Source organism: Pseudorasbora parva, chromosome 6, assembly GCF_024679245.1.
Source record: "Pseudorasbora parva isolate DD20220531a chromosome 6, ASM2467924v1, whole genome shotgun sequence".
NCBI classification, from domain to species: domain Eukaryota; kingdom Metazoa; phylum Chordata; class Actinopteri; order Cypriniformes; family Gobionidae; genus Pseudorasbora; species Pseudorasbora parva.
Window position 1 is genome coordinate 47,962,523 of NC_090177.1, and position 25,923 is coordinate 47,988,445.

The following is a 25,923-nucleotide window of genomic DNA, read 5'->3' on the forward strand; positions in this document are numbered from 1 at the left end:
CCGTCCAGATCGGAAAAAAAGTGGGAATTTCGATTCAGCTTGGCGGCGGCAGGCCGAAACCTACGGGCTGGGCGAGGCGGGGTCTGCTAGAACGGCTATAGCTCTTGGACGGAACGAGACAATTTCACCCAAGCCGGTACACCCGTGCACGGGCTCAGTCTGGGGTCAGGCGAGAAAGGACGCGGTGAATGGCCACCTAGTGGCGCTTTAAAATGAAAAAGCAACAACATGAGAGCGGCTATAGGCGAACGTATGTCGCGTGCTTTTTCACAGCACGCGCACGAGACAGTCGTACCATACGACAGAAAACCTCCATCCGAACAACTTTGCCTTTGGGACCACTGCTGTCAATCAACTCGTCCGTTGAATATCAAAGTTTGTGGGAAAAACCACATTCGGCAAACCGGTCGCAGGTTTCGACAACCTCGATGAAAACAAACGCAGTTCAGTTCTCTGAACTCTCCGGGTCACTGGCTGACACAGCAGAAAGAGACAGAAACATAACAAAACTGGTGCAACTTCACCCTTTGGGGCAGTGGGCGGCGCCACAAGCGTCAAGAACCGCACGCTTTTTCCCTCCACGCTATCTGCTTTTAACCAGTGTGTACAGGGGAGAGCGCGAACGCAGTCCCCCACTACCATAAATTACGCAGTCGAGATTCCCACATTTGGGGAATTCGCAGGGGTCAGCACAACCGGAGTGCAATGGCCGAGCCTCGCCCTGGGTGAACCACCTTCCTGATCATGGTGTCTCCCCTGCCAGGTAAGTATGAGTTGCCTGGCCTCCAGGCAGAGGCCCCCTATCCCCCTTCGCCATCCTCAAACACGGTGACCTTCCCCTCCCCCAAGAAAAGGAAGGACGGGGCACCTTCCATTGCTTGACTGCTGCGTGCGTGCGTGCGTGACCTTGATTTGAATCAGGTGTCCCTAATCCATCCAACACAAACCCCTGATTCGACTCATCAGCTCGTTGGTAAAGACTCTCAAATAAGAGGGACATCAAAAAACGTGCTGTGACGGTGATGAGTCAGCCGGCCGGCAACCGACGCTTTTGTTCTTCTTTTTTCCCTATGCTCATATGACCGCAGCTTGCTGCTTTCTCTGTGGCACGGTCATCGTTGCGTCACCTCATCGTCATTCTGTATGCGCTTCCTGCGTATTTCTGTATTCTCTGACAAAATTCCAGTGGTGTTGTTGGTTCTTCTATTAGTCACAACAATTCGCAGTCCCCAAAAAGGGGAAGCACACCGTTCCTGGAGGCACTGCAATACCAGGTCGATGCGTGGAGTGGACGGAGCAAGCCCCGGTTCCGGCTCCATGTGCCAAAAATCAATTTAATATGCAGTCCCCGGATAGGGGACGTATCAGATATTAAACTGATAAGAACAGATACTACACTTGATCTTAGCCAAAAGGCCGAGAAGCGATGACACAATGACGCAGCGGCAGGGGAGCCGGCAAAGGCGACGCCCATCTGGGAAGCGGTGAGGGGGGGAGGGTTGGCAAAGGCCTTACGTCGTAGAGACCTGAAACTTTGAGGGATGGTACTAGCCACTCGCTCTACAACATCACCAAGGCTGGCCCCCCGATGGGCCCGGCACGAAATGGCTCGTAGCTCCCAAACCGCACGCCGCAGAACCAAGTGTCTTATATCATCGGAATCCTTGGCTCGAGCCGAGCGAGACGCATGCCTCGGATTCGAAGGTTGCGCTGGCGAAATTTTCGGGTATTTGGGATTTTGTGAAAAACCTACTTTTGCACACTAGTCCTAGGTCTTTTGCCCGATCTGGCCCAAACCAGTGCAGAAAGATTCTCTGGAGTCTGACTGTCCGTCCAGATCGGAAAAAAAGTGGGAATTTCGATTCAGCTTGGCGGCGGCAGGCCGAAACCTACGGGCTGGGCGAGGCGGGGTCTGCTAGAACGGCTATAGCTCTTGGACGGAACGAGACAATTTCACCCAAGCCGGTACACCCGTGCACGGGCTCAGTCTGGGGTCAGGCGAGAAAGGACGCGGTGAATGGCCACCTAGTGGCGCTTTAAAATGAAAAAGCAACAACATGAGAGCGGCTATAGGCGAACGTATGTCGCGTGCTTTTTCACAGCACGCGCACGAGACAGTCGTACCATACGACAGAAAACCTCCATCCGAACAACTTTGCCTTTGGGACCACTGCTGTCAATCAACTCGTCCGTTGAATATCAAAGTTTGTGGGAAAAACCACATTCGGCAAACCGGTCGCAGGTTTCGACAACCTCGATGAAAACAAACGCAGTTCAGTTCTCTGAACTCTCCGGGTCACTGGCTGACACAGCAGAAAGAGACAGAAACATAACAAAACTGGTGCAACTTCACCCTTTGGGGCAGTGGGCGGCGCCACAAGCGTCAAGAACCGCACGCTTTTTCCCTCCACGCTATCTGCTTTTAACCAGTGTGTACAGGGGAGAGCGCGAACGCAGTCCCCCACTACCATAAATTACGCAGTCGAGATTCCCACATTTGGGGAATTCGCAGGGGTCAGCACAACCGGAGTGCAATGGCCGAGCCTCGCCCTGGGTGAACCACCTTCCTGATCATGGTGTCTCCCCTGCCAGGTAAGTATGAGTTGCCTGGCCTCCAGGCAGAGGCCCCCTATCCCCCTTCGCCATCCTCAAACACGGTGACCTTCCCCTCCCCCAAGAAAAGGAAGGACGGGGCACCTTCCATTGCTTGACTGCTGCGTGCGTGCGTGCGTGACCTTGATTTGAATCAGGTGTCCCTAATCCATCCAACACAAACCCCTGATTCGACTCATCAGCTCGTTGGTAAAGACTCTCAAATAAGAGGGACATCAAAAAACGTGCTGTGACGGTGATGAGTCAGCCGGCCGGCAACCGACGCTTTTGTTCTTCTTTTTTCCCTATGCTCATATGACCGCAGCTTGCTGCTTTCTCTGTGGCACGGTCATCGTTGCGTCACCTCATCGTCATTCTGTATGCGCTTCCTGCGTATTTCTGTATTCTCTGACAAAATTCCAGTGGTGTTGTTGGTTCTTCTATTAGTCACAACAATTCGCAGTCCCCAAAAAGGGGAAGCACACCGTTCCTGGAGGCACTGCAATACCAGGTCGATGCGTGGAGTGGACGGAGCAAGCCCCGGTTCCGGCTCCATGTGCCAAAAATCAATTTAATATGCAGTCCCCGGATAGGGGACGTATCAGATATTAAACTGATAACAACAGATACTACACTTGATCTTAGCCAAAAGGCCGAGAAGCGATGACACAATGACGCAGCGGCAGGGGAGCCGGCAAAGGCGACGCCCATCTGGGAAGCGGTGAGGGGGGGAGGGTTGGCAAAGGCCTTACGTCGTAGAGACCTGAAACTTTGAGGGATGGTACTAGCCACTCGCTCTACAACATCACCAAGGCTGGCCCCCCGATGGGCCCGGCACGAAATGGCTCGTAGCTCCCAAACCGCACGCCGCAGAACCAAGTGTCTTATATCATCGGAATCCTTGGCTCGAGCCGAGCGAGACGCATGCCTCGGATTCGAAGGTTGCGCTGGCGAAATTTTCGGGTATTTGGGATTTTGTGAAAAACCTACTTTTGCACACTAGTCCTAGGTCTTTTGCCCGATCTGGCCCAAACCAGTGCAGAAAGATTCTCTGGAGTCTGACTGTCCGTCCAGATCGGAAAAAAAGTGGGAATTTCGATTCAGCTTGGCGGCGGCAGGCCGAAACCTACGGGCTGGGCGAGGCGGGGTCTGCTAGAACGGCTATAGCTCTTGGACGGAACGAGACAATTTCACCCAAGCCGGTACACCCGTGCACGGGCTCAGTCTGGGGTCAGGCGAGAAAGGACGCGGTGAATGGCCACCTAGTGGCGCTTTAAAATGAAAAAGCAACAACATGAGAGCGGCTATAGGCGAACGTATGTCGCGTGCTTTTTCACAGCACGCGCACGAGACAGTCGTACCATACGACAGAAAACCTCCATCCGAACAACTTTGCCTTTGGGACCACTGCTGTCAATCAACTCGTCCGTTGAATATCAAAGTTTGTGGGAAAAACCACATTCGGCAAACCGGTCGCAGGTTTCGACAACCTCGATGAAAACAAACGCAGTTCAGTTCTCTGAACTCTCCGGGTCACTGGCTGACACAGCAGAAAGAGACAGAAACATAACAAAACTGGTGCAACTTCACCCTTTGGGGCAGTGGGCGGCGCCACAAGCGTCAAGAACCGCACGCTTTTTCCCTCCACGCTATCTGCTTTTAACCAGTGTGTACAGGGGAGAGCGCGAACGCAGTCCCCCACTACCATAAATTACGCAGTCGAGATTCCCACATTTGGGGAATTCGCAGGGGTCAGCACAACCGGAGTGCAATGGCCGAGCCTCGCCCTGGGTGAACCACCTTCCTGATCATGGTGTCTCCCCTGCCAGGTAAGTATGAGTTGCCTGGCCTCCAGGCAGAGGCGCCCTATCCCCCTTCGCCATCCTCAAACACGGTGACCTTCCCCTCCCCCAAGAAAAGGAAGGACGGGGCACCTTCCATTGCTTGACTGCTGCGTGCGTGCGTGCGTGACCTTGATTTGAATCAGGTGTCCCTAATCCATCCAACACAAACCCCTGATTCGACTCATCAGCTCGTTGGTAAAGACTCTCAAATAAGAGGGACATCAAAAAACGTGCTGTGACGGTGATGAGTCAGCCGGCCGGCAACCGACGCTTTTGTTCTTCTTTTTTCCCTATGCTCATATGACCGCAGCTTGCTGCTTTCTCTGTGGCACGGTCATCGTTGCGTCACCTCATCGTCATTCTGTATGCGCTTCCTGCGTATTTCTGTATTCTCTGACAAAATTCCAGTGGTGTTGTTGGTTCTTCTATTAGTCACAACAATTCGCAGTCCCCAAAAAGGGGAAGCACACCGTTCCTGGAGGCACTGCAATACCAGGTCGATGCGTGGAGTGGACGGAGCAAGCCCCGGTTCCGGCTCCATGTGCCAAAAATCAATTTAATATGCAGTCCCCGGATAGGGGACGTATCAGATATTAAACTGATAAGAACAGATACTACACTTGATCTTAGCCAAAAGGCCGAGAAGCGATGACACAATGACGCAGCGGCAGGGGAGCCGGCAAAGGCGACGCCCATCTGGGAAGCGGTGAGGGGGGGAGGGTTGGCAAAGGCCTTACGTCGTAGAGACCTGAAACTTTGAGGGATGGTACTAGCCACTCGCTCTACAACATCACCAAGGCTGGCCCCCCGATGGGCCCGGCACGAAATGGCTCGTAGCTCCCAAACCGCACGCCGCAGAACCAAGTGTCTTATATCATCGGAATCCTTGGCTCGAGCCGAGCGAGACGCATGCCTCGGATTCGAAGGTTGCGCTGGCGAAATTTTCGGGTATTTGGGATTTTGTGAAAAACCTACTTTTGCACACTAGTCCTAGGTCTTTTGCCCGATCTGGCCCAAACCAGTGCAGAAAGATTCTCTGGAGTCTGACTGTCCGTCCAGATCGGAAAAAAAGTGGGAATTTCGATTCAGCTTGGCGGCGGCAGGCCGAAACCTACGGGCTGGGCGAGGCGGGGTCTGCTAGAACGGCTATAGCTCTTGGACGGAACGAGACAATTTCACCCAAGCCGGTACACCCGTGCACGGGCTCAGTCTGGGGTCAGGCGAGAAAGGACGCGGTGAATGGCCACCTAGTGGCGCTTTAAAATGAAAAAGCAACAACATGAGAGCGGCTATAGGCGAACGTATGTCGCGTGCTTTTTCACAGCACGCGCACGAGACAGTCGTACCATACGACAGAAAACCTCCATCCGAACAACTTTGCCTTTGGGACCACTGCTGTCAATCAACTCGTCCGTTGAATATCAAAGTTTGTGGGAAAAACCACATTCGGCAAACCGGTCGCAGGTTTCGACAACCTCGATGAAAACAAACGCAGTTCAGTTCTCTGAACTCTCCGGGTCACTGGCTGACACAGCAGAAAGAGACAGAAACATAACAAAACTGGTGCAACTTCACCCTTTGGGGCAGTGGGCGGCGCCACAAGCGTCAAGAACCGCACGCTTTTTCCCTCCACGCTATCTGCTTTTAACCAGTGTGTACAGGGGAGAGCGCGAACGCAGTCCCCCACTACCATAAATTACGCAGTCGAGATTCCCACATTTGGGGAATTCGCAGGGGTCAGCACAACCGGAGTGCAATGGCCGAGCCTCGCCCTGGGTGAACCACCTTCCTGATCATGGTGTCTCCCCTGCCAGGTAAGTATGAGTTGCCTGGCCTCCAGGCAGAGGCCCCCTATCCCCCTTCGCCATCCTCAAACACGGTGACCTTCCCCTCCCCCAAGAAAAGGAAGGACGGGGCACCTTCCATTGCTTGACTGCTGCGTGCGTGCGTGCGTGACCTTGATTTGAATCAGGTGTCCCTAATCCATCCAACACAAACCCCTGATTCGACTCATCAGCTCGTTGGTAAAGACTCTCAAATAAGAGGGACATCAAAAAACGTGCTGTGACGGTGATGAGTCAGCCGGCCGGCAACCGACGCTTTTGTTCTTCTTTTTTCCCTATGCTCATATGACCGCAGCTTGCTGCTTTCTCTGTGGCACGGTCATCGTTGCGTCACCTCATCGTCATTCTGTATGCGCTTCCTGCGTATTTCTGTATTCTCTGACAAAATTCCAGTGGTGTTGTTGGTTCTTCTATTAGTCACAACAATTCGCAGTCCCCAAAAAGGGGAAGCACACCGTTCCTGGAGGCACTGCAATACCAGGTCGATGCGTGGAGTGGACGGAGCAAGCCCCGGTTCCGGCTCCATGTGCCAAAAATCAATTTAATATGCAGTCCCCGGATAGGGGACGTATCAGATATTAAACTGATAAGAACAGATACTACACTTGATCTTAGCCAAAAGGCCGAGAAGCGATGACACAATGACGCAGCGGCAGGGGAGCCGGCAAAGGCGACGCCCATCTGGGAAGCGGTGAGGGGGGGAGGGTTGGCAAAGGCCTTACGTCGTAGAGACCTGAAACTTTGAGGGATGGTACTAGCCACTCGCTCTACAACATCACCAAGGCTGGCCCCCCGATGGGCCCGGCACGAAATGGCTCGTAGCTCCCAAACCGCACGCCGCAGAACCAAGTGTCTTATATCATCGGAATCCTTGGCTCGAGCCGAGCGAGACGCATGCCTCGGATTCGAAGGTTGCGCTGGCGAAATTTTCGGGTATTTGGGATTTTGTGAAAAACCTACTTTTGCACACTAGTCCTAGGTCTTTTGCCCGATCTGGCCCAAACCAGTGCAGAAAGATTCTCTGGAGTCTGACTGTCCGTCCAGATCGGAAAAAAAGTGGGAATTTCGATTCAGCTTGGCGGCGGCAGGCCGAAACCTACGGGCTGGGCGAGGCGGGGTCTGCTAGAACGGCTATAGCTCTTGGACGGAACGAGACAATTTCACCCAAGCCGGTACACCCGTGCACGGGCTCAGTCTGGGGTCAGGCGAGAAAGGACGCGGTGAATGGCCACCTAGTGGCGCTTTAAAATGAAAAAGCAACAACATGAGAGCGGCTATAGGCGAACGTATGTCGCGTGCTTTTTCACAGCACGCGCACGAGACAGTCGTACCATACGACAGAAAACCTCCATCCGAACAACTTTGCCTTTGGGACCACTGCTGTCAATCAACTCGTCCGTTGAATATCAAAGTTTGTGGGAAAAACCACATTCGGCAAACCGGTCGCAGGTTTCGACAACCTCGATGAAAACAAACGCAGTTCAGTTCTCTGAACTCTCCGGGTCACTGGCTGACACAGCAGAAAGAGACAGAAACATAACAAAACTGGTGCAACTTCACCCTTTGGGGCAGTGGGCGGCGCCACAAGCGTCAAGAACCGCACGCTTTTTCCCTCCACGCTATCTGCTTTTAACCAGTGTGTACAGGGGAGAGCGCGAACGCAGTCCCCCACTACCATAAATTACGCAGTCGAGATTCCCACATTTGGGGAATTCGCAGGGGTCAGCACAACCGGAGTGCAATGGCCGAGCCTCGCCCTGGGTGAACCACCTTCCTGATCATGGTGTCTCCCCTGCCAGGTAAGTATGAGTTGCCTGGCCTCCAGGCAGAGGCCCCCTATCCCCCTTCGCCATCCTCAAACACGGTGACCTTCCCCTCCCCCAAGAAAAGGAAGGACGGGGCACCTTCCATTGCTTGACTGCTGCGTGCGTGCGTGCGTGACCTTGATTTGAATCAGGTGTCCCTAATCCATCCAACACAAACCCCTGATTCGACTCATCAGCTCGTTGGTAAAGACTCTCAAATAAGAGGGACATCAAAAAACGTGCTGTGACGGTGATGAGTCAGCCGGCCGGCAACCGACGCTTTTGTTCTTCTTTTTTCCCTATGCTCATATGACCGCAGCTTGCTGCTTTCTCTGTGGCACGGTCATCGTTGCGTCACCTCATCGTCATTCTGTATGCGCTTCCTGCGTATTTCTGTATTCTCTGACAAAATTCCAGTGGTGTTGTTGGTTCTTCTATTAGTCACAACAATTCGCAGTCCCCAAAAAGGGGAAGCACACCGTTCCTGGAGGCACTGCAATACCAGGTCGATGCGTGGAGTGGACGGAGCAAGCCCCGGTTCCGGCTCCATGTGCCAAAAATCAATTTAATATGCAGTCCCCGGATAGGGGACGTATCAGATATTAAACTGATAAGAACAGATACTACACTTGATCTTAGCCAAAAGGCCGAGAAGCGATGACACAATGACGCAGCGACAGGGGAGCCGGCAAAGGCGACGCCCATCTGGGAAGCGGTGAGGGGGGGAGGGTTGGCAAAGGCCTTACGTCGTAGAGACCTGAAACTTTGAGGGATGGTACTAGCCACTCGCTCTACAACATCACCAAGGCTGGCCCCCCGATGGGCCCGGCACGAAATGGCTCGTAGCTCCCAAACCGCACGCCGCAGAACCAAGTGTCTTATATCATCGGAATCCTTGGCTCGAGCCGAGCGAGACGCATGCCTCGGATTCGAAGGTTGCGCTGGCGAAATTTTCGGGTATTTGGGATTTTGTGAAAAACCTACTTTTGCACACTAGTCCTAGGTCTTTTGCCCGATCTGGCCCAAACCAGTGCAGAAAGATTCTCTGGAGTCTGACTGTCCGTCCAGATCGGAAAAAAAGTGGGAATTTCGATTCAGCTTGGCGGCGGCAGGCCGAAACCTACGGGCTGGGCGAGGCGGGGTCTGCTAGAACGGCTATAGCTCTTGGACGGAACGAGACAATTTCACCCAAGCCGGTACACCCGTGCACGGGCTCAGTCTGGGGTCAGGCGAGAAAGGACGCGGTGAATGGCCACCTAGTGGCGCTTTAAAATGAAAAAGCAACAACATGAGAGCGGCTATAGGCGAACGTATGTCGCGTGCTTTTTCACAGCACGCGCACGAGACAGTCGTACCATACGACAGAAAACCTCCATCCGAACAACTTTGCCTTTGGGACCACTGCTGTCAATCAACTCGTCCGTTGAATATCAAAGTTTGTGGGAAAAACCACATTCGGCAAACCGGTCGCAGGTTTCGACAACCTCGATGAAAACAAACGCAGTTCAGTTCTCTGAACTCTCCGGGTCACTGGCTGACACAGCAGAAAGAGACAGAAACATAACAAAACTGGTGCAACTTCACCCTTTGGGGCAGTGGGCGGCGCCACAAGCGTCAAGAACCGCACGCTTTTTCCCTCCACGCTATCTGCTTTTAACCAGTGTGTACAGGGGAGAGCGCGAACGCAGTCCCCCACTACCATAAATTACGCAGTCGAGATTCCCACATTTGGGGAATTCGCAGGGGTCAGCACAACCGGAGTGCAATGGCCGAGCCTCGCCCTGGGTGAACCACCTTCCTGATCATGGTGTCTCCCCTGCCAGGTAAGTATGAGTTGCCTGGCCTCCAGGCAGAGGCCCCCTATCCCCCTTCGCCATCCTCAAACACGGTGACCTTCCCCTCCCCCAAGAAAAGGAAGGACGGGGCACCTTCCATTGCTTGACTGCTGCGTGCGTGCGTGCGTGACCTTGATTTGAATCAGGTGTCCCTAATCCATCCAACACAAACCCCTGATTCGACTCATCAGCTCGTTGGTAAAGACTCTCAAATAAGAGGGACATCAAAAAACGTGCTGTGACGGTGATGAGTCAGCCGGCCGGCAACCGACGCTTTTGTTCTTCTTTTTTCCCTATGCTCATATGACCGCAGCTTGCTGCTTTCTCTGTGGCACGGTCATCGTTGCGTCACCTCATCGTCATTCTGTATGCGCTTCCTGCGTATTTCTGTATTCTCTGACAAAATTCCAGTGGTGTTGTTGGTTCTTCTATTAGTCACAACAATTCGCAGTCCCCAAAAAGGGGAAGCACACCGTTCCTGGAGGCACTGCAATACCAGGTCGATGCGTGGAGTGGACGGAGCAAGCCCCGGTTCCGGCTCCATGTGCCAAAAATCAATTTAATATGCAGTCCCCGGATAGGGGACGTATCAGATATTAAACTGATAACAACAGATACTACACTTGATCTTAGCCAAAAGGCCGAGAAGCGATGACACAATGACGCAGCGGCAGGGGAGCCGGCAAAGGCGACGCCCATCTGGGAAGCGGTGAGGGGGGGAGGGTTGGCAAAGGCCTTACGTCGTAGAGACCTGAAACTTTGAGGGATGGTACTAGCCACTCGCTCTACAACATCACCAAGGCTGGCCCCCCGATGGGCCCGGCACGAAATGGCTCGTAGCTCCCAAACCGCACGCCGCAGAACCAAGTGTCTTATATCATCGGAATCCTTGGCTCGAGCCGAGCGAGACGCATGCCTCGGATTCGAAGGTTGCGCTGGCGAAATTTTCGGGTATTTGGGATTTTGTGAAAAACCTACTTTTGCACACTAGTCCTAGGTCTTTTGCCCGATCTGGCCCAAACCAGTGCAGAAAGATTCTCTGGAGTCTGACTGTCCGTCCAGATCGGAAAAAAAGTGGGAATTTCGATTCAGCTTGGCGGCGGCAGGCCGAAACCTACGGGCTGGGCGAGGCGGGGTCTGCTAGAACGGCTATAGCTCTTGGACGGAACGAGACAATTTCACCCAAGCCGGTACACCCGTGCACGGGCTCAGTCTGGGGTCAGGCGAGAAAGGACGCGGTGAATGGCCACCTAGTGGCGCTTTAAAATGAAAAAGCAACAACATGAGAGCGGCTATAGGCGAACGTATGTCGCGTGCTTTTTCACAGCACGCGCACGAGACAGTCGTACCATACGACAGAAAACCTCCATCCGAACAACTTTGCCTTTGGGACCACTGCTGTCAATCAACTCGTCCGTTGAATATCAAAGTTTGTGGGAAAAACCACATTCGGCAAACCGGTCGCAGGTTTCGACAACCTCGATGAAAACAAACGCAGTTCAGTTCTCTGAACTCTCCGGGTCACTGGCTGACACAGCAGAAAGAGACAGAAACATAACAAAACTGGTGCAACTTCACCCTTTGGGGCAGTGGGCGGCGCCACAAGCGTCAAGAACCGCACGCTTTTTCCCTCCACGCTATCTGCTTTTAACCAGTGTGTACAGGGGAGAGCGCGAACGCAGTCCCCCACTACCATAAATTACGCAGTCGAGATTCCCACATTTGGGGAATTCGCAGGGGTCAGCACAACCGGAGTGCAATGGCCGAGCCTCGCCCTGGGTGAACCACCTTCCTGATCATGGTGTCTCCCCTGCCAGGTAAGTATGAGTTGCCTGGCCTCCAGGCAGAGGCGCCCTATCCCCCTTCGCCATCCTCAAACACGGTGACCTTCCCCTCCCCCAAGAAAAGGAAGGACGGGGCACCTTCCATTGCTTGACTGCTGCGTGCGTGCGTGACCTTGATTTGAATCAGGTGTCCCTAATCCATCCAACACAAACCCCTGATTCGACTCATCAGCTCGTTGGTAAAGACTCTCAAATAAGAGGGACATCAAAAAACGTGCTGTGACGGTGATGAGTCAGCCGGCCGGCAACCGACGCTTTTGTTCTTCTTTTTTCCCTATGCTCATATGACCGCAGCTTGCTGCTTTCTCTGTGGCACGGTCATCGTTGCGTCACCTCATCGTCATTCTGTATGCGCTTCCTGCGTATTTCTGTATTCTCTGACAAAATTCCAGTGGTGTTGTTGGTTCTTCTATTAGTCACAACAATTCGCAGTCCCCAAAAAGGGGAAGCACACCGTTCCTGGAGGCACTGCAATACCAGGTCGATGCGTGGAGTGGACGGAGCAAGCCCCGGTTCCGGCTCCATGTGCCAAAAATCAATTTAATATGCAGTCCCCGGATAGGGGACGTATCAGATATTAAACTGATAAGAACAGATACTACACTTGATCTTAGCCAAAAGGCCGAGAAGCGATGACACAATGACGCAGCGGCAGGGGAGCCGGCAAAGGCGACGCCCATCTGGGAAGCGGTGAGGGGGGGAGGGTTGGCAAAGGCCTTACGTCGTAGAGACCTGAAACTTTGAGGGATGGTACTAGCCACTCGCTCTACAACATCACCAAGGCTGGCCCCCCGATGGGCCCGGCACGAAATGACTCGTAGCTCCCAAACCGCACGCCGCAGAACCAAGTGTCTTATATCATCGGAATCCTTGGCTCGAGCCGAGCGAGACGCATGCCTCGGATTCGAAGGTTGCGCTGGCGAAATTTTCGGGTATTTGGGATTTTGTGAAAAACCTACTTTTGCACACTAGTCCTAGGTCTTTTGCCCGATCTGGCCCAAACCAGTGCAGAAAGATTCTCTGGAGTCTGACTGTCCGTCCAGATCGGAAAAAAAGTGGGAATTTCGATTCAGCTTGGCGGCGGCAGGCCGAAACCTACGGGCTGGGCGAGGCGGGGTCTGCTAGAACGGCTATAGCTCTTGGACGGAACGAGACAATTTCACCCAAGCCGGTACACCCGTGCACGGGCTCAGTCTGGGGTCAGGCGAGAAAGGACGCGGTGAATGGCCACCTAGTGGCGCTTTAAAATGAAAAAGCAACAACATGAGAGCGGCTATAGGCGAACGTATGTCGCGTGCTTTTTCACAGCACGCGCACGAGACAGTCGTACCATACGACAGAAAACCTCCATCCGAACAACTTTGCCTTTGGGACCACTGCTGTCAATCAACTCGTCCGTTGAATATCAAAGTTTGTGGGAAAAACCACATTCGGCAAACCGGTCGCAGGTTTCGACAACCTCGATGAAAACAAACGCAGTTCAGTTCTCTGAACTCTCCGGGTCACTGGCTGACACAGCAGAAAGAGACAGAAACATAACAAAACTGGTGCAACTTCACCCTTTGGGGCAGTGGGCGGCGCCACAAGCGTCAAGAACCGCACGCTTTTTCCCTCCACGCTATCTGCTTTTAACCAGTGTGTACAGGGGAGAGCGCGAACGCAGTCCCCCACTACCATAAATTATGCAGTCGAGATTCCCACATTTGGGGAATTCGCAGGGGTCAGCACAACCGGAGTGCAATGGCCGAGCCTCGCCCTGGGTGAACCACCTTCCTGATCATGGTGTCTCCCCTGCCAGGTAAGTATGAGTTGCCTGGCCTCCAGGCAGAGGCGCCCTATCCCCCTTCGCCATCCTCAAACACGGTGACCTTCCCCTCCCCCAAGAAAAGGAAGGACGGGGCACCTTCCATTGCTTGACTGCTGCGTGCGTGCGTGCGTGACCTTGATTTGAATCAGGTGTCCCTAATCCATCCAACACAAACCCCTGATTCGACTCATCAGCTCGTTGGTAAAGACTCTCAAATAAGAGGGACATCAAAAAACGTGCTGTGACGGTGATGAGTCAGCCGGCCGGCAACCGACGCTTTTGTTCTTCTTTTTTCCCTATGCTCATATGACCGCAGCTTGCTGCTTTCTCTGTGGCACGGTCATCGTTGCGTCACCTCATCGTCATTCTGTATGCGCTTCCTGCGTATTTCTGTATTCTCTGACAAAATTCCAGTGGTGTTGTTGGTTCTTCTATTAGTCACAACAATTCGCAGTCCCCAAAAAGGGGAAGCACACCGTTCCTGGAGGCACTGCAATACCAGGTCGATGCGTGGAGTGGACGGAGCAAGCCCCGGTTCCGGCTCCATGTGCCAAAAATCAATTTAATATGCAGTCCCCGGATAGGGGACGTATCAGATATTAAACTGATAAGAACAGATACTACACTTGATCTTAGCCAAAAGGCCGAGAAGCGATGACACAATGACGCAGCGGCAGGGGAGCCGGCAAAGGCGACGCCCATCTGGGAAGCGGTGAGGGGGGGAGGGTTGGCAAAGGCCTTACGTCGTAGAGACCTGAAACTTTGAGGGATGGTACTAGCCACTCGCTCTACAACATCACCAAGGCTGGCCCCCCGATGGGCCCGGCACGAAATGACTCGTAGCTCCCAAACCGCACGCCGCAGAACCAAGTGTCTTATATCATCGGAATCCTTGGCTCGAGCCGAGCGAGACGCATGCCTCGGATTCGAAGGTTGCGCTGGCGAAATTTTCGGGTATTTGGGATTTTGTGAAAAACCTACTTTTGCACACTAGTCCTAGGTCTTTTGCCCGATCTGGCCCAAACCAGTGCAGAAAGATTCTCTGGAGTCTGACTGTCCGTCCAGATCGGAAAAAAAGTGGGAATTTCGATTCAGCTTGGCGGCGGCAGGCCGAAACCTACGGGCTGGGCGAGGCGGGGTCTGCTAGAACGGCTATAGCTCTTGGACGGAACGAGACAATTTCACCCAAGCCGGTACACCCGTGCACGGGCTCAGTCTGGGGTCAGGCGAGAAAGGACGCGGTGAATGGCCACCTAGTGGCGCTTTAAAATGAAAAAGCAACAACATGAGAGCGGCTATAGGCGAACGTATGTCGCGTGCTTTTTCACAGCACGCGCACGAGACAGTCGTACCATACGACAGAAAACCTCCATCCGAACAACTTTGCCTTTGGGACCACTGCTGTCAATCAACTCGTCCGTTGAATATCAAAGTTTGTGGGAAAAACCACATTCGGCAAACCGGTCGCAGGTTTCGACAACCTCGATGAAAACAAACGCAGTTCAGTTCTCTGAACTCTCCGGGTCACTGGCTGACACAGCAGAAAGAGACAGAAACATAACAAAACTGGTGCAACTTCACCCTTTGGGGCAGTGGGCGGCGCCACAAGCGTCAAGAACCGCACGCTTTTTCCCTCCACGCTATCTGCTTTTAACCAGTGTGTACAGGGGAGAGCGCGAACGCAGTCCCCCACTACCATAAATTATGCAGTCGAGATTCCCACATTTGGGGAATTCGCAGGGGTCAGCACAACCGGAGTGCAATGGCCGAGCCTCGCCCTGGGTGAACCACCTTCCTGATCATGGTGTCTCCCCTGCCAGGTAAGTATGAGTTGCCTGGCCTCCAGGCAGAGGCGCCCTATCCCCCTTCGCCATCCTCAAACACGGTGACCTTCCCCTCCCCCAAGAAAAGGAAGGACGGGGCACCTTCCATTGCTTGACTGCTGCGTGCGTGCGTGCGTGACCTTGATTTGAATCAGGTGTCCCTAATCCATCCAACACAAACCCCTGATTCGACTCATCAGCTCGTTGGTAAAGACTCTCAAATAAGAGGGACATCAAAAAACGTGCTGTGACGGTGATGAGTCAGCCGGCCGGCAACCGACGCTTTTGTTCTTCTTTTTTCCCTATGCTCATATGACCGCAGCTTGCTGCTTTCTCTGTGGCACGGTCATCGTTGCGTCACCTCATCGTCATTCTGTATGCGCTTCCTGCGTATTTCTGTATTCTCTGACAAAAAAAATTCCAGTGGTGTTGTTGGTTCTTCTATTAGTCACAACAATTCGCAGTCCCCAAAAAGGGGAAGCACACCGTTCCTGGAGGCACTGCAATACCAGGTCGATGCGTGGAGTGGACGGAGCAAGCCCCGGTTCCGGCTCCATGTGCCAAAAATCAATTTAATATGCAGTCCCCGGATAGGGGACGTATCAGATATTAAACTGATAAGAACAGATACTACACTTGATCTTAGCCAAAAGGCCGAGAAGCGATGACACAATGACGCAGCGGCAGGGGAGCCGGCAAAGGCGACGCCCATCTGGGAAGCGGTGAGGGGGGGAGGGTTGGCAAAGGCCTTACGTCGTAGAGTCCTGAAACTTTGAGGGATGGTACTAGCCACTCGCTCTACAACATCACCAAGGCTGGCCCCCCGATGGGCCCGGCACGAAATGGCTCGTAGCTCCCAAACCGCACGCCGCAGAACCAAGTGTCTTATATCATCGGAATCCTTGGCTCGAGCCGAGCGAGACGCATGCCTCGGATTCGAAGGTTGCGCTGGCGAAATTTTCGGGTATTTGGGATTTTGTGAAAAACCTACTTTTGCACACTAGTCCTAGGTCTTTTGCCCGATCTGGCCCAAACCAGTGCAGAAAGATTCTCTGGAGTCTGACTGTCCGTCCAGATCGGAAAAAAAGTGGGAATTTCGATTCAGCTTGGCGGCGGCAGGCCGAAACCTACGGGCTGGGCGAGGCGGGGTCTGCTAGAACGGCTATAGCTCTTGGACGGAACGAGACAATTTCACCCAAGCCGGTACACCCGTGCACGGGCTCAGTCTGGGGTCAGGCGAGAAAGGACGCGGTGAATGGCCACCTAGTGGCGCTTTAAAATGAAAAAGCAACAACATGAGAGCGGCTATAGGCGAACGTATGTCGCGTGCTTTTTCACAGCACGCGCACGAGACAGTCGTACCATACGACAGAAAACCTCCATCCGAACAACTTTGCCTTTGGGACCACTGCTGTCAATCAACTCGTCCGTTGAATATCAAAGTTTGTGGGAAAAACCACATTCGGCAAACCGGTCGCAGGTTTCGACAACCTCGATGAAAACAAACGCAGTTCAGTTCTCTGAACTCTCCGGGTCACTGGCTGACACAGCAGAAAGAGACAGAAACATAACAAAACTGGTGCAACTTCACCCTTTGGGGCAGTGGGCGGCGCCACAAGCGTCAAGAACCGCACGCTTTTTCCCTCCACGCTATCTGCTTTTAACCAGTGTGTACAGGGGAGAGCGCGAACGCAGTCCCCCACTACCATAAATTATGCAGTCGAGATTCCCACATTTGGGGAATTCGCAGGGGTCAGCACAACCGGAGTGCAATGGCCGAGCCTCGCCCTGGGTGAACCACCTTCCTGATCATGGTGTCTCCCCTGCCAGGTAAGTATGAGTTGCCTGGCCTCCAGGCAGAGGCGCCCTATCCCCCTTCGCCATCCTCAAACACGGTGACCTTCCCCTCCCCCAAGAAAAGGAAGGACGGGGCACCTTCCATTGCTTGACTGCTGCGTGCGTGCGTGCGTGACCTTGATTTGAATCAGGTGTCCCTAATCCATCCAACACAAACCCCTGATTCGACTCATCAGCTCGTTGGTAAAGACTCTCAAATAAGAGGGACATCAAAAAACGTGCTGTGACGGTGATGAGTCAGCCGGCCGGCAACCGACGCTTTTGTTCTTCTTTTTTCCCTATGCTCATATGACCGCAGCTTGCTGCTTTCTCTGTGGCACGGTCATCGTTGCGTCACCTCATCGTCATTCTGTATGCGCTTCCTGCGTATTTCTGTATTCTCTGACAAAAAAAATTCCAGTGGTGTTGTTGGTTCTTCTATTAGTCACAACAATTCGCAGTCCCCAAAAAGGGGAAGCACACCGTTCCTGGAGGCACTGCAATACCAGGTCGATGCGTGGAGTGGACGGAGCAAGCCCCGGTTCCGGCTCCATGTGCCAAAAATCAATTTAATATGCAGTCCCCGGATAGGGGACGTATCAGATATTAAACTGATAAGAACAGATACTACACTTGATCTTAGCCAAAAGGCCGAGAAGCGATGACACAATGACGCAGCGGCAGGGGAGCCGGCAAAGGCGACGCCCATCTGGGAAGCGGTGAGGGGGGGAGGGTTGGCAAAGGCCTTACGTCGTAGAGACCTGAAACTTTGAGGGATGGTACTAGCAACTCGCTCTACAACATCACCAAGGCTGGCCCCCCGATGGGCCCGGCACGAAATGGCTCGTAGCTCCCAAACCGCACGCCGCAGAACCAAGTGTCTTATATCATCGGAATCCTTGGCTCGAGCCGAGCGAGACGCATGCCTCGGATTCGAAGGTTGCGCTGGCGAAATTTTCGGGTATTTGGGATTTTGTGAAAAACCTACTTTCATGAGTTCACACTTACAAATAATTCAGATAGAATAAATGGTATGCGTATTTGGCGTGCTGTCCGAGGAGAGGGCTCCGAGCTCGGTATTTGGCCCGAACCCAGAGTACTCCCCCCGTATTTCTGGTTAGGAAAGTTAACCAGGTGCGTGTGAGGTAGAAGGGGTGGTGGAGGGATGCTGCAAACTTTGTCAAGGAACGTTGGTGAGTTGACTGGGTATTTATGTGATCCTCCACTTGAGCTGATTGGTAGACATGTTGATTACTGATTGTTGACAGCTGGTTGGAATGACATCATGATTAGGTAGATCATTTGAACGTGCTTCTCCCGAACTTAGTTTTTTTAAGAAACATCATTTCATGAGTTCACACTTACAAATAATTCAGATAGAATAAATGGTATGCGTATTTGGCGTGCTGTCCGAGGAGAGGGCTCCGAGCTCGGTATTTGGCCCGAACCCAGAGTACTCCCCCAAAAAATTGCTACTAGCATAGGACAGCAGCCAGTAAATGATGTTGATGCCCCCCAAAAGTTGCAGAGCATGAACTGGTGCTGTGCCAATCGAAGGGGGGGATAGTCACTGGATCGGGAGATCTTGTTCATTATTGTCTGAGGTTTGTATGGTCGTGATATCAGAAAGGTGAACCTCGTTGGTAGTCAGCTGGGGTGGTTGCGTGTAGGCGAGAGGAGATAGCAGTGCTGTGGCAGTGGAGACGAGCTGTTTCAGCATACTTTCAAACGTATCCAATGAGCTGGCTGTACAAAGAATTAGGCTCCTGTATGAGTTGAGAAGATGACACTGCTCTGAGGGTGGGACAAGTTTGGATGGAGGAACAGAACTCCTGCGGGAGTGAGGTTGGTGATACTGCTGTGGCAGTGGAGATGAGCCCTTTTAAATCTGCTTTCCAAACTATCCGAAGACCCAGTTGTACAGAGAATTGGGCTCCTGTGGGGTGGAGAAGGTGAGACTGCTGAGACAGTGAAACAGGTTTTGAAAAGACGTATCAGAGCTCCTGCGGGAGCGAAATTGACTATAACTGCTGCGGCAGAGGATACGAGACGTTTCAACTTGCTTTCCAACTATCCAAACGAACAATTTGCACGGATGATTGGGCTCCTGTGGGAATGGAGATGACGACATTGCTGTGGTATTGAAACGAGTTTCAATGGAGTATCGGGCTTTGCGAGAGCTGAGTTGTCGATACTGCTGCAGCCGTGGAGACGAGCCATTTTAACTTGTTTTTCGAAACCAGTGAGCCGGGTTGGACGTAGAACTGACACTCCTGCGGAAATATGGAGAAATCACTGCTGCGGCAGTACAAGCAAGTTGAATGGAAAAATTTAACTCTTGCGGGTGCTGTGGCAGTGGAGGCCTTTGGGTGGAGGAACTGGCTTCTGTTGGAGCGGAGGAGATGACACTGTTTTGCAGTAAAGTCGGTTGGAGAAACTGGGCTTCTGCTGGAGCGAATGAGATAACACTGCTGCAGCAGTGAGAACTAGCTGGATGGAAAAGCTTAGCTTCTGTTAGAACGGAGGAGATACTGCTGCGGCAGTGAGAGCCGGCTGGATGGGGAATACTGAGCTTCTATTGGAGCGGAGGAGATAACACTGCTGCGGCAGTGAGAGCCAGCTGGATGGAGAATCCTGAACTTCCATTAGAGCAAAGGAGATACTGCTGCGGCAGTGAGAGCCAGCTGAATGGAGAATCCTGAGCTTTTGTTAGAGCGGAGAAGATAACACTGCTGCGGCTGTGAGAGCCGGCTGGTTGAAGAATCCTGAACTTTTGTTAGAGCGGAGGAGATAATACTGCTGCGGCAGTGAAAGCCAGCTGGATGGGGAATACTGAGCTTCTGTTAGAACAGAGGAGATAACTGCTGCGGCAGTGAGAGCCAGCTGGATGGAGAATCCTGAGCTTTTGTTAGAGCGGAGGAGATAACACTGCTGCGGCAGTGACAGCCAGCTGGATGGAGAATCCTGAACTTTTGTTAGAGTGGAGGAGATAACACTGCTGCGGCAGTGAGAGCCAGCTGGATGGGGAATACTGAGCTTCTGTTAGAGCAGGGGAGATACTGCTGCGGCAGTGACAGCCAGCTGGATGGAGGATCTTGAGCTTCTGTTAGAGTGGAGGAGATAACACTGCTGCGGCAGTGAGAGCCAGCTGGATGGAGAATCCTGAGCTTCTGTTAGAGCGGAGGCGATAACACTGCTGCGGCAGTGAGAGCAAGCTGGATGGAGAATCCTGAGCTTCTGTTAGAGCGGACGAGATAACACTGCTGCGGCAGTGACAGCCAGCTGGATGGGGAATCCTGAACTTTTGTTAGAGCGGAGGAGATAACACTGCTGCGGCAGTGACAGCCAGCTGGATGGAGAATCCTGAACTTTTGTTAGAGCAGAGGAGATAACACTGCTGCAGTGAAAAATTTGAGGTGGGTTCCTGCAGGAGTGACTGGAGAGATGCTGCTACGGCAGTGAATATTATTGATTCATTTAATGAATTTGGTGATGTTGAATTGGAGTGGATGTGGTGATCCTGTAGGATTGAGTGTATGGAAACAGGCTGAAGCTGAAACAATTTTAGCTGATGAGGGTCTGTTGGGCTTCTTTGATGTGGGAGCGATTGGAGCGGATGTAGCTCTTGAAAGCCTCTGACGACCAGCGACCAAGTTTTTGGATCTGGTGCTGGGAGAGACCTTTTTGAGCAGTTGTGGTTGCTGCACCTATGCGGAATGAATGGCTAGAAAAGTTGTCTGCCGAGATGCCGGATAGAATCAGTATAGACTTGAGGTGTTTTTGGAACCAGAAACGTGTGACAGGGCGGTTAGCATCGTCTGTGAAGAGTGGTTCAGATAAAAGTTTAGTCTGCAAACTTCTGAAATGTAGGTTGGCTAAAATGGATTGATACGGCTGGATTGGTGATGGAAGGTTGAAAATGTAAATGGATTGCCCTTTTTTCATTTGATCCGTCTTGCTTTGTTTGATGAAGTAAGAGATTGTTTCGTCATCTAGCACTGCTAGGTCTGAAATTATAGGATGAAGCTTTGGATTGAAGGTGGACGTGATGGTAATTTCTGAGCTTCTGAGAAAACCGGAGCCAGCCAATATGAACATTGCATCCAGAGTGCGGGCAGTATTGGTGGAGTGGTAGCCTTGGCGGAGGGTGGAGATACATTTGGTAAGTATGTCTAGAGTTATTGGTTGTCTGGGTGGGTGGGTTGAGTTTTTTGGATGCCTTTGATGAGCATGGAAGTTTGTGAATTGGTTATTTCTGGAGAGGGCAGACCAAACACAAGTTTGTTGAATTCAGCTTAGATGACCCTTGATGGAGCTGACTTGGAGGTTCTTGATGCTGTTGAAATAAGATATGAATGAAGTGATGGTAAGCAAAGAATAATCTGGAAAATTCAGCTTGTATATGGAGTGAAAAGACTTGAAACACTTCCATGCAGTTAGGTAGGATTGAAGGGTTCTGGGGGAAACAGCTTGAAGGATGGAATTGAGAGAAGCGTCAATGAGGGGTCTCAATGGGTGGTTTATGGGAATTTTAGCTCTCAATACTTTGGTACTGGGGTTGGGAATGGGAATGGGTCCGCCTCTGGCGCCAACAGCCTGAATTTCTGTGAGGATCTGTGCTCTAATGTTGCTGGCGACAGGGGGCAGTTCCAAGGCTGTAGCATTCGGCGGGAAGGGCATCTGTGTTGCAGAAAACAGAGTGAATGGAGCACTAGTTTGGGAAAAAGTGTTAGGCGGATAGAAACCAGGGACCGAAAACCGCTTGCAGAGGCAACCTCTCGTTTCGGTCGGTCCCCGACAAAGGAGGAATGGGAAAAAAGCGGAAAGAGGAAAGCTAAGGAGGACAAAAAGCAGCTGGGCCTGCACCGCTAGCGGAGGCAGCCACGCGCTAGAGTTTGATGGTGGGGCTGCAGGCCAAGGGAAGGGGTTAGAAAAAGTGACAGGAAAATGCTGTGATAGAAAGCTTGAGCTGCTCGCGGAAGCGTACTTACGCTTAAAGGATTGCCTGGGGCAGAGGAAACTGGTATTGTGACCTGAGGTGCAATGCTGGAAACACCCACGGTCTCTAGCTCGGCGGAGCAGAGAGATGAGATGGGCTGGGTGGCGGCAACGATGGCAGCGGTGGCTGGAACTGGGGCGCGGCCCAGGCTAGCTGAGGGCCTGCTGCAGTGGCCTGGTGCTTGAGGAAGAACCAGTTCTGAGGGAGAAAGGGTCTTTTGAGAGCGTGAGTTCGGATCCTTATGTTTCCTTGACCTGTTTGTAGTTTTGGAAGGTGGAGTGGATTTTGGAGATGGAGAAGCTGCTTGAAGTGACACGTACAGGTTGTATAATTTGGCTTTATTAATTATTCTGGAAAAATTATCATCGACACTGATTAGCACTTGTCTTAACCCTAGTACGGTCCATTTCTCTATTGCTGGAATCGTAGGTTGTACTGAGGAGTAGGAGGAAGCTGGAGATGGTGGATGTCTTGAAGGTGGAGGTGATGGCAAGCCTCTGCGTCTCGGTGTACGGGATGTGGCTCGGCTGGGCCGACGGCCACACTGTGTTGCTGGAGATTCAGTCACGGTGTCTTGTTGGGTTGTGGTGCTCCTTGCAGCTGTGGGATGCTGTAGAGGATCTTCGTCAGATGGATAAATTTCATTCTCAAACATTGCAATGGGTAGGACCAAATGCTGATTTTCTTCAGCTCCTGTGGAAGCATAAAGAGCAACACTGCTTTGGCAGTGGAGAAACGGTTAGCCAGAGAAACCGAGCTCCTGTGGGAGCAGAGGGAACAGCACTGCTTTGGCAGTGGAGAAACGGTTAGCCAGAAAAAACTGAGCTCCTGTGGGAGCAGAGGGAACAGCACTGCTGCAGCAGTGGAGAAACGGTTAGCCAGAAAAACTGAGCTCCTGTGGGAGCAGTGGAAAAACGGTTAGCCAGAAAAACTGAGCTCCTGTGGGAGCAGAGGGAACAACAACTGCTTTGGCGGTGGAGAAATTTGCCAGAGAAACTGAGCTCCTGCGGGAGCAGAGGGAACAGCACTGCTACAGCAGTGGAGAAGAGATTAGCCCGAAAAACTGAGCTCCTGTGGGAGCAGAAGGAAACACACTGTTATGGACACTGGAGGAATTAGCCAGAGAAACTGAACTCCTGTGGGAGCAAAAGGAAACACACTGTTATGGATACTGGGGAAATTATCCAGAGAAACTGGGCTCCTGTGGGAGCAGAAAGAACAGCACTGCTGTGGCACAGGAGAAAAATAGCCGGAGAAACTGAGCTCCTGCGGGAGCAGAGATAACAGCGCTGCTGTGGCGCAGAGGAGAAAAAGATTAGCCATAAAACTGAGCTCCTGTGGGAGCAGAGAGAATAGCACTGTTATGGCAGAGGAGAAATTAGCCAGAGAAACTGAGATCCTGTGGGAGAAGATGGAACATCACTGCTTCTGTGGTGGAGAAAAAGTTAGATGGAACAAAATGGAAAAGCATGTTTGTAAAACCATAATGGGACTCTTATTTTGAAAGAGACCCATTTGGGTCCAACTCTTATTAAATTTAGCATACAACATTACAATATAATCACAATAAAGAAAACAGTCCTGGTTCATAAGAACTTGGCGCCATACATTGATTGTAAATGCTCTGAAACTGTAATATTCTGAACGCAACACGGCGCCACATTCAAAAGTTTAATCACAATTAGGAAGATGTGATGTATGTTTCTGTCTCCAAAATATAAGATGGCTTAAATAATCATTATGCTGTATTGTCAACATTTAAGTTACTTAGCCTCACGATACATTCATTCGCTTTGCGAGCGAGTAAATTTATTGTTCATCACCACGGCAAATGCACTTTGTGTGTGACAAGTTTCTGTCTGTTGTACACAGAGGCAGCAAGATCACAACAAAGCTTGATGCATGCCGGAACTGTTATTTAAGATACATTTCTATTTCTTGGGACAGAAGCTGTTGTAGCTGTCCTGCTGCAAGTCTGTGCAGTGTGCACTCTTTACAGTGTCTGAGCGCTGCTCAAACAATTGACTCCTCATTGATTGAATTGTGGCAAAGACCACATTACACTTTGGAAAAAACAGGAATTCTTTTACCGTGATGTTGAGGAGCCATTGGTTTGAAATAATGCTGATGAAAAGTGGCCAAAAGGGGCTTTAGGTAGCTTAGGAATTTGTAAGGAAAGTTTTTTAGCATTGTAGCATAGCTTCGAGCAGCGTGTGGAGCCATGTTGACAGCGTGGGTAGAAAAAGTGACCTGCCAGAATGCTGCAAACTTTGTCAAGGAACGTTGGTGAGTTGACTGGGTATTTATGTGATCCTCCACTTGAGCTGATTGGTAGACATGTTGATTACTGATTGTTGACAGCTGGTTGGAATGACATCATGATTAGGTAGATCATTTGAACGTGCTTCTCCCGAACTTAGTTTTTTTAAGAAACATCATTTTGCACACTAGTCCTAGGTCTTTTGCCCGATCTGGCCCAAACCAGTGCAGAAAGATTCTCTGGAGTCTGACTGTCCGTCCAGATCGGAAAAAAAGTGGGAATTTCGATTCAGCTTGGCGGCGGCAGGCCGAAACCTACGGGCTGGGCGAGGCGGGGTCTGCTAGAACGGCTATAGCTCTTGGACGGAACGAGACAATTTCACCCAAGCCGGTACACCCGTGCACGGGCTCAGTCTGGGGTCAGGCGAGAAAGGACGCGGTGAATGGCCACCTAGTGGCGCTTTAAAATGAAAAAGCAACAACATGAGAGCGGCTATAGGCGAACGTATGTCGCGTGCTTTTTCACAGCACGCGCACGAGACAGTCGTACCATACGACAGAAAACCTCCATCCGAACAACTTTGCCTTTGGGACCACTGCTGTCAATCAACTCGTCCGTTGAATATCAAAGTTTGTGGGAAAAACCACATTCGGCAAACCGGTCGCAGGTTTCGACAACCTCGATGAAAACAAACGCAGTTCAGTTCTCTGAACTCTCCGGGTCACTGGCTGACACAGCAGAAAGAGACAGAAACATAACAAAACTGGTGCAACTTCACCCTTTGGGGCAGTGGGCGGCGCCACAAGCGTCAAGAACCGCACGCTTTTTCCCTCCACGCTATCTGCTTTTAACCAGTGTGTACAGGGGAGAGCGCGAACGCAGTCCCCCACTACCATAAATTATGCAGTCGAGATTCCCACATTTGGGGAATTCGCAGGGGTCAGCACAACCGGAGTGCAATGGCCGAGCCTCGCCCTGGGTGAACCACCTTCCTGATCATGGTGTCTCCCCTGCCAGGTAAGTATGAGTTGCCTGGCCTCCAGGCAGAGGCGCCCTATCCCCCTTCGCCATCCTCAAACACGGTGACCTTCCCCTCCCCCAAGAAAAGGAAGGACGGGGCACCTTCCATTGCTTGACTGCTGCGTGCGTGCGTGCGTGACCTTGATTTGAATCAGGTGTCCCTAATCCATCCAACACAAACCCCTGATTCGACTCATCAGCTCGTTGGTAAAGACTCTCAAATAAGAGGGACATCAAAAAACGTGCTGTGACGGTGATGAGTCAGCCGGCCGGCAACCGACGCTTTTGTTCTTCTTTTTTCCCTATGCTCATATGACCGCAGCTTGCTGCTTTCTCTGTGGCACGGTCATCGTTGCGTCACCTCATCGTCATTCTGTATGCGCTTCCTGCGTATTTCTGTATTCTCTGACAAAA

At 51.9% G+C, this 25,923-nt stretch overlaps 21 non-coding genes across 21 annotated transcripts; all 21 read right to left on the reverse strand.

The window, feature by feature from the left end:
* Positions 1 to 607: 607 nt before the first annotated feature.
* On the reverse strand, positions 608 to 771 carry LOC137079641 (U1 spliceosomal RNA). Its single transcript, XR_010905588.1, has one exon. It is a non-coding gene; the product is annotated as a U1 spliceosomal RNA (small nuclear RNA).
* Positions 772 to 1,237: 466 nt separating this feature from the next.
* Positions 1,238 to 1,428, reverse strand: LOC137079763 (U2 spliceosomal RNA). Its single transcript, XR_010905701.1, has one exon. It is a non-coding gene; the product is annotated as a U2 spliceosomal RNA (small nuclear RNA).
* A 1,008-nt stretch (positions 1,429 to 2,436) lies between these two features.
* On the reverse strand, positions 2,437 to 2,600 carry LOC137079642 (U1 spliceosomal RNA). The gene has a single exon (XR_010905589.1). It is a non-coding gene; the product is annotated as a U1 spliceosomal RNA (small nuclear RNA).
* A 466-nt stretch (positions 2,601 to 3,066) lies between these two features.
* LOC137080062 (U2 spliceosomal RNA) lies at positions 3,067 to 3,257 on the reverse strand. The gene has a single exon (XR_010905981.1). It is a non-coding gene; the product is annotated as a U2 spliceosomal RNA (small nuclear RNA).
* Positions 3,258 to 4,265: 1,008 nt separating this feature from the next.
* Positions 4,266 to 4,429, reverse strand: LOC137079643 (U1 spliceosomal RNA). The gene has a single exon (XR_010905590.1). It is a non-coding gene; the product is annotated as a U1 spliceosomal RNA (small nuclear RNA).
* A 466-nt stretch (positions 4,430 to 4,895) lies between these two features.
* On the reverse strand, positions 4,896 to 5,086 carry LOC137079764 (U2 spliceosomal RNA). Its single transcript, XR_010905702.1, has one exon. It is a non-coding gene; the product is annotated as a U2 spliceosomal RNA (small nuclear RNA).
* A 1,008-nt stretch (positions 5,087 to 6,094) lies between these two features.
* Positions 6,095 to 6,258, reverse strand: LOC137079644 (U1 spliceosomal RNA). The gene has a single exon (XR_010905591.1). It is a non-coding gene; the product is annotated as a U1 spliceosomal RNA (small nuclear RNA).
* Positions 6,259 to 6,724: 466 nt separating this feature from the next.
* Positions 6,725 to 6,915, reverse strand: LOC137079765 (U2 spliceosomal RNA). Its single transcript, XR_010905703.1, has one exon. It is a non-coding gene; the product is annotated as a U2 spliceosomal RNA (small nuclear RNA).
* Positions 6,916 to 7,923: 1,008 nt separating this feature from the next.
* Positions 7,924 to 8,087, reverse strand: LOC137079646 (U1 spliceosomal RNA). Its single transcript, XR_010905593.1, has one exon. It is a non-coding gene; the product is annotated as a U1 spliceosomal RNA (small nuclear RNA).
* A 466-nt stretch (positions 8,088 to 8,553) lies between these two features.
* On the reverse strand, positions 8,554 to 8,744 carry LOC137079766 (U2 spliceosomal RNA). Its single transcript, XR_010905704.1, has one exon. It is a non-coding gene; the product is annotated as a U2 spliceosomal RNA (small nuclear RNA).
* Positions 8,745 to 9,752: 1,008 nt separating this feature from the next.
* Positions 9,753 to 9,916, reverse strand: LOC137079647 (U1 spliceosomal RNA). The gene has a single exon (XR_010905594.1). It is a non-coding gene; the product is annotated as a U1 spliceosomal RNA (small nuclear RNA).
* A 466-nt stretch (positions 9,917 to 10,382) lies between these two features.
* LOC137080063 (U2 spliceosomal RNA) lies at positions 10,383 to 10,573 on the reverse strand. The gene has a single exon (XR_010905982.1). It is a non-coding gene; the product is annotated as a U2 spliceosomal RNA (small nuclear RNA).
* Positions 10,574 to 11,581: 1,008 nt separating this feature from the next.
* LOC137079648 (U1 spliceosomal RNA) lies at positions 11,582 to 11,745 on the reverse strand. The gene has a single exon (XR_010905595.1). It is a non-coding gene; the product is annotated as a U1 spliceosomal RNA (small nuclear RNA).
* Positions 11,746 to 12,207: 462 nt separating this feature from the next.
* On the reverse strand, positions 12,208 to 12,398 carry LOC137079768 (U2 spliceosomal RNA). Its single transcript, XR_010905705.1, has one exon. It is a non-coding gene; the product is annotated as a U2 spliceosomal RNA (small nuclear RNA).
* Positions 12,399 to 13,406: 1,008 nt separating this feature from the next.
* LOC137080326 (U1 spliceosomal RNA) lies at positions 13,407 to 13,570 on the reverse strand. Its single transcript, XR_010906179.1, has one exon. It is a non-coding gene; the product is annotated as a U1 spliceosomal RNA (small nuclear RNA).
* A 466-nt stretch (positions 13,571 to 14,036) lies between these two features.
* On the reverse strand, positions 14,037 to 14,227 carry LOC137079769 (U2 spliceosomal RNA). Its single transcript, XR_010905706.1, has one exon. It is a non-coding gene; the product is annotated as a U2 spliceosomal RNA (small nuclear RNA).
* Positions 14,228 to 15,235: 1,008 nt separating this feature from the next.
* LOC137080327 (U1 spliceosomal RNA) lies at positions 15,236 to 15,399 on the reverse strand. Its single transcript, XR_010906180.1, has one exon. It is a non-coding gene; the product is annotated as a U1 spliceosomal RNA (small nuclear RNA).
* A 470-nt stretch (positions 15,400 to 15,869) lies between these two features.
* LOC137079770 (U2 spliceosomal RNA) lies at positions 15,870 to 16,060 on the reverse strand. The gene has a single exon (XR_010905707.1). It is a non-coding gene; the product is annotated as a U2 spliceosomal RNA (small nuclear RNA).
* Positions 16,061 to 17,068: 1,008 nt separating this feature from the next.
* On the reverse strand, positions 17,069 to 17,232 carry LOC137080329 (U1 spliceosomal RNA). The gene has a single exon (XR_010906182.1). It is a non-coding gene; the product is annotated as a U1 spliceosomal RNA (small nuclear RNA).
* A 470-nt stretch (positions 17,233 to 17,702) lies between these two features.
* On the reverse strand, positions 17,703 to 17,893 carry LOC137079771 (U2 spliceosomal RNA). Its single transcript, XR_010905708.1, has one exon. It is a non-coding gene; the product is annotated as a U2 spliceosomal RNA (small nuclear RNA).
* Positions 17,894 to 25,350: 7,457 nt separating this feature from the next.
* LOC137080330 (U1 spliceosomal RNA) lies at positions 25,351 to 25,514 on the reverse strand. The gene has a single exon (XR_010906183.1). It is a non-coding gene; the product is annotated as a U1 spliceosomal RNA (small nuclear RNA).
* Positions 25,515 to 25,923: the final 409 nt, after the last annotated feature.